This window comes from Oenanthe melanoleuca, chromosome 13 (genome assembly GCF_029582105.1).
Source record: "Oenanthe melanoleuca isolate GR-GAL-2019-014 chromosome 13, OMel1.0, whole genome shotgun sequence".
NCBI classification, from domain to species: Eukaryota; Metazoa; Chordata; class Aves; order Passeriformes; family Muscicapidae; genus Oenanthe; species Oenanthe melanoleuca.
Genome location: NC_079347.1, coordinates 14,264,880 through 14,271,356, shown reverse-complemented (window position 1 = coordinate 14,271,356; position 6,477 = coordinate 14,264,880).

The following is a 6,477-nucleotide window of genomic DNA, read 5'->3' as shown; positions in this document are numbered from 1 at the left end:
TTTTTTTTGGAACAAAGTCTTCACTTGAATCTAGTGAAAAAAATGTAGTTTGAAACTTTTCTTTGTATACAAGTGTATTTGCCAGCATCGTTGGTGTGACAGTAGGTGAGTCTGCAAGTTTATCTCCTCTTAGTAGAATTGTAACCCAAGCCATCGGGCAGGAGAGGCTGGAGCCGCTGGCTCTCCGGCCACAGGGTCTGTCCCAGCCATTCCCAAATGCATCTTGACACTCTTGCACAAACGAGGAATAAATGTCCACTGCTTTTGGTCTAAATCTGTTCCTCTTGTCTCATCTCTCAATGTCCTGGTGGCTCAGTGCTGGCAGGTGTGAGCCCTCCTGCAGGGAGCTGTGGCCCTCTCCAGAGGCACGAGGATCCTGCTGCTCTGCTGGCAAGGGGCTCCAGGGCAGAGCAGAACTTCTCTGGAGAAGGAAGGGAGCATGTGGCCGTGTGTCCTGGCTGAGGGACTCTGCTGGGTCACAGGGGAAGGGGAGAGGTTGGTGTGCAGGGCTGCAAAGCTCAGATTGGATCACCTGAAATTCGTGGCACTCGTGTTATCCACAGGGTGTTGGTGTCTGGTCTGTGTGGAAATCAGCCTGTGACCCTGGATAACACCTGTGGCATCAAGCTGGAGTGTGAGCTGGTGGCTGCTGGTGTGGCTGGGGTTTGTGCCAGCCTGGATCCATGGCCTTGCCTTTCCTGACCTGTTGTGCTCCTGCTGGACTCCAATACACCTTGGCCATGGTGGAGTTCCCTTCCATGTTTTTCCATGGGGTCACTGAGAAATACAGGGAAAGGGTTGCACTGATTGTGAACAGTTTGGGGTAATTCTCTTTAACTCCTTTGCAACTGAGTCACCCAAGAATGTTTTTTGTGGCAGATCTGACTGCCTTTGGAAATTGGCAGTTACTAGAAGAGATCAGAGACTGTATGGGAGGAGAGAGGAGGGAGCAGTGACAGCTGAGGGAGCTGAGGAGGATGGTTTCTGGTGGGGCAGGAACCACTAACATGAGGTGACAGGACATTAACAAGTATGTTAACATGTATGGAAACAGTCCTGAACCTGTAACAGCTTCAGCTTTGAGGATGGATTAACTCTTCTCATGTTGGGATGAGCTCATTTGCAGTAAGGTGTTTAAACATCTTTTGCCTTTTTGCTGATGGCATGACACAGTTGTGGTGTAATAAAAGCAGGTCTGGTGATGTTTGAGATGGGAGGATGTGCTCTGTGGGTTGACTATTTGTTGTTGAGGGTTGTACTGTGAACTAGATGGAGGAGCCTTTAGCAGTTAACTAAAAACCTAACCCAGCTTAGCTAGTTTTTGGACTAGAATCTTGCTCCTTTGAAGCTCTGCATTGAGTATATTCTAATGTCAAACAGCAGGTGAGGCCAGGGGCTCTGGTCACTAACTTTCTAGGAATTCTGAGCTTGTCATGTCATCAACCTTTTCCATTGCTGTCCAGTTTTTACCTTGATTTAGTAATTTAAGTCGCCTGATTCCCTTTGCATGGCTTTCTTTGTGCTGGGCCTTCTGTGGATGTAGAGTGTTCATGTAATTCCCTTCTATCCTGTCATGTGCTAAGTGTGCTTTATTTAAAAATAGTGCTGGGCTGCTTAGAAAACCCCAGCTCTGGCAGCAAAGCTGGAACACTGTGCCTGGATACGTTCCTTGTGCTCATCAGTGCCTGTCCACTGCTCAGAGTGACCTAGAGGAGGAATGTGATCCATGTATTCTGGAACCTCTCTTGGCTCAGCACTGAGCAGCCACTCGTCAGTGTGCAGGAGCTGGCTTCAACATTCCCATGGCTCAAAGCCCAACCTCTGTGGACCTGCAGACTGGGATGGAACTGATCCTGAGAAGTACTGGAGACCTGATTACTGTGCTTGAAATACCCAGCTTGTCATGTGGTGGGATGTGCTGCTGCATTTCTGTCATAGCTTTTGGGCAAGGCAAGAAGGATTTTTTTAATTAATTATTACTGTGTCATCCCAGTCCTTCCAACTAAGCTGCATCCTGAAGTGTCCTCAGACTCTTCTGTTCAGTCTGCAGCCATCAAATGATGTGGGAAAACCAGCAGGGCTAAGTTGGATATGATCTGATGTCCTTAGTGGGTGTAGCAAACTGTTCCCTGTCCCATGTCTCTGGTCTTTCCTGTTCTTTGGCAGCTGTGGCTGCAGACAGCAATACCTGGCTCTGTTTTTTGACAGTCTTGATCATCTTCAACAGCAAAACATCTCTAGAGCTGCTCTTGTTCCTGGTTCTGATGTACAGAAGATGAGAATCCCAGGGAAGGTCGATGGGAAGCTCTGCCCACTGAAAGGTGGATTTTTTTGTGCCTGTGCACAAAGGGGGAAGCAAGGCAGGAGGCACGGGGATGTGGGGGGTAGCAAAACTGCTCGCAGGAGTGGATGTGTCACCTAAAGACCCAGGATAACAAAGGAGCTCTGAATGTGCTCAGCACTCCTGTTCCAGGTGGAGGAGCCCTTGGCTAAGGCTCCAGGCATTCCAGTGTGTCCAGACAGAGCTTGGAAGTCACTTCCTGGGAGAATAAAAGCCTGGAGGTGTATCTGAGCAGCAGGAAGGCTGTCCCCATTAAATACAGAAACTCAGAAAAATCTCATCCTTGCAGCGTCAGGGAAGCCTCCCTCCCTCTCCTGCAGGTAGCTGGAATGGAGTTTCAGCCCCACACTTACTGCTTCCTTCCATTCGTGGCTCTTTGGGTAGGCTTGGAGGAAAAGCTGCATATCTCAGTTGATGGGGTTTGGCAAATGTGGTTTCCTATATGAATGCACAGGGACAAGAGCACTGAGGGTGTCTGGAAGGTTACAAGCAGGACAAATGCTGCTGTGCAGGAGGTGTGGAGACCAAGCCCTGTGTGAGTGTCTGCACTTGGAGGCTCTGGGAGGAATCCCAGCAGCCAGTCCTTGCTGCCTCTCCCTCACCTGGAAGTGTGTGTGACTAGATTCATGCTAACACTGTCTGTACTCTTGTATTGTGTTGCAATTCAATCACCATTAAATAATTCCCTTAAACTCTCTGGTTTGATTGCTTTTTTCTTTTTTGTTTTTTTATTTTGCTTTACCTGTGCCTTTTGCCCATTTATTTTGGCTCACATTGCTTCCTTTCCTCTTGTGCCTGCTCTGTGCCTTCTCCCTGAGGCTCCAGTCTTGCACTGTCCCTCTCTCAACTATATCCAGTCACCTTCATCTTGTTTTTTAAGCTTCCTGCAAAGCCTGGCTTGCTCTGACCACAGGCAGTGCTTTCTGGGTGACTTGGAGTGCCCTTGGGAGTTGTTTGTCTGTTTTCATGCAGAAATATCTATGCTCTCACCAAGCCCAACACTGTTCCTTTCTGGAAGTTGTGACTTGATAGAAAGTCTTGGTGCTCTGATTTTATCATGAGCTGTTTGCAGCACCGCAGTCCTTGATCCAGTGGATTCACTTGAGAAAAGCTGGGATCAGCTCTGGAGCCAGAGCACAAGACACGTGGGGTGCTGGGGGAAGCTGGAGCTGGTGCTTCCCACAGCTCATGGCTTTCTCTTCCCTGGATTTGGCACCCACAGTTCTATTTTATTGTGTTTCTGCCTCTCTGTGTCCACCCTGTCCTTCCCTGTGTGAGATTTAGTTCTTATTGTTGTCTAGTCAGGTGAAACCACCTCGGGGCGAGTGGGGGTTGGGTGTGTTTGCCATTCTTGTCCTTTCATGATCAAATCTGTTTGTTGCTTAACTCTAAATGTTTCTTTGGGTTGATAGAGCAAGTTGTTGGGGTATAGATAAAAAAGGAATTTTGAATAAGCAGTGAATTGGTGTCCTGAAGCCACAAGCACCATACCCCAGACTTCTCTCTTCCTAGTGTCTGTGGTGTCTATGGTCCCTGTGTCCAGCTGAAGCTGAGGTGGCTTGGGAGACACATCCTGCTCTGCTGTTGGCCATGGAGGAGGCATCTGAGCTGACCAGGCTGGGAGAAAGGAATAAGCTGGCCTGGGGCCACCACAGCTGGGAACAAGTACCAGTGGCAGTGTTCTAAAGAGGGGAGCATTAATTCCTTGTTCTGATGGAGCAAAGGTAGTCATGGAGTGAGTGAGTGCTGTAGAGCTTTCTGTCTGCCTTCAGCAAAACTGGTGTTTTGTATCTAACCCTCTCCTTGTTACCCCCTGAGGTGCCTGAGGCAGTTGTGCTGTTTGGGAGGTTTGATTCCCTGCCTTGTGGCTATTCTTGGGTCAGTGTTTAGCAAGTTTTATTGAAACAACCTCCCCTACAGCTTGGGATGGTGATTATTTTTCTGCCCCCTGACCTGGAGCTCTGTGAGTTGCTGCAGTGCTGCTGTCTGGGGCTCTTTGGGAGGTCTGTGCATGCCAGTTCAGCATGGGGAGCAGGAATTCTGCAGGGTGTCAAGCAAACAGTCATTTGGGTTGGAAAACCCCATGAGTCCAGCAGCTCTCCCAGCACTGCCAAGGCCCCCACTAAGCCAAGTCCCAAAGTGCCACATCCATAGATTTTTTTTTAACACCTCCAGTAATGATGACTCCACCACAGCCCTGGACAGCGTGTGCCAATGCCCAAGCAGCCTTTCAGTGAAGATCTTTTCTCTAATATCCAACCTAAACTTCCCCTGACACAACTTGAGGCTGTTTCTTCTTGTCACTTGGAAGAAGAGGCTGACCCTACATGGTTCAAACCTACTGCCAGGGAGTTGCAGAGAGCAGAGGAGGAACTTGGTGTCACCAGAGCTTCCAGAAAAGGATCATTGTACTTATCACTTACCCTTGGCTGTCACCTGCACAGCTGCAGGAAGGATGTCCTGATTCCCCTGATTAACCCTGTGCACAGCTTCCCTGACTTGTCCCCTCTTTTATCCCCACTGCTTGACACCATGTGGGATAACAGCTCTGATTTTCAGGAAAATGAGCAGAATGGAGCAGTTGGTGAGGATGTGTGAGTGGGGTGATGCAGGACAGTGAGGTGACAGCAGTTCCTGGATGTTCTTGTGTCCAAGCAGGTGAATGTGGGATAAATGCAGAGAGTGTGTGTGAGATAAAGCCCAGCCATGGCACCTTGGGCCAGGTGAGCTTCAGCTGCATGTTGATCCTATTGAGTCAGAGATGGGATTGACCCTGCTGGATTTACCACTTCTATAAAGCTCCGTGGGATTTTTCTCCTGTTGTAACCCTAAATACCAACACAAAGCACTCAGTGTTCCAGCTTGCAGTGCTTTATTGGAAAATGCTGATGGAAAAGCTGTAGGAACTTCTCCAGATTCACACTGGACACTTCATGAGAGGGTGAGTTTTTGCCAAGTAGGTTTTATTGAGTTTGTTGTGGGGTAACTGTTCAAATTGGAGAATCATGTAGGTTGGAAAAGACCTCAGATCATCGAGTCCAAGTGCTACAGTCTGAGCTGGCATAGCACAGGTAAGCACAGGCTCTCAGTTTAAATGCTAAAATCTCCCCTTATGTCAAATCCTGCCTTGGTCAAGTAGCTCCATTCAAAAATGCTGTGTAAGGCACCCACCAGGAAAGCCCAAGTCCTTGTCCAGAGGGTTTTTGGAAAGGGGTGATGGCACAGCTCCAGCCCAGCCCCAGGGAGGAGCAGATGGGGCAGAACTGGGAGCACCTCCCACCACTGGCAGTGCCTGGAGCCCAGTGCAGAGGGAATGTGTCCTGTGTGGGAATGGCCCAGGATGAGCCTCAGGAGAGCATTGGGGAGGCCCTTCTGGTACAAAACTAAAGGGGCTTTGCAGTGGGATTGTGCCTCCCCTGCTTTGAGTCCTCTCCTGCATCATGTCTCCATTCACTGAATGAAAATTCCTACTGTTCAGCCCATTCCTCTGTTTTCCTGATCTCTTCTCCCTTTTTCTCCTGGCACAGTTGTCTCTCTGCCAGGCCGCGTCTGTCCCAGCCCTTGCCTGAGCTGCATTAGCAGCATTTGAGCACTGAATCCTCCTGCTTAAGCCCTTGGTGGTGTAGCCACTGTAAACTACAGGTTTGGAGTTTTTTTCCTAGCTCTAGCCCTGCCATTCCCTTTGGCTGCAGGTTTTTTTGGTTTTTTGGGGTTTTTTTTTTTTTTTTTTTTTTTTTTTTTTTTTTTGTGGAAGAGGAACTGGAGCTGATGCTGAGACTCAGTATCCCCAGACTTTTCAGTGTAAATAAGGGATCTGCTGAATCATGTCCCTTTCCTTGATCCCAAGCCAACCCTGCCCCTGAAGTGAAACTGTCAGACCCAGAAACTTTCTGAACAGAATCCATCCCTCCTGCCTTTGGGAACTGCAGGAAGCTCCAGGACTTCTTCAGGAAGCAGCAGGAATGGACCCATGGAAAGGCCAGGGGCTGAGACAGAGCTGCTGGGAGAACTGGGATCCCACCAGCCACAGTCCCGTGCTGACCAGTTCCCTCAGACCCCTGCCAGGCAGGAGTGCTGCTTCCTGGCTGCCTGTGCCTTTCTCCAGGAGGAGAAGGGATGCTGGGGAATCTGTTTAC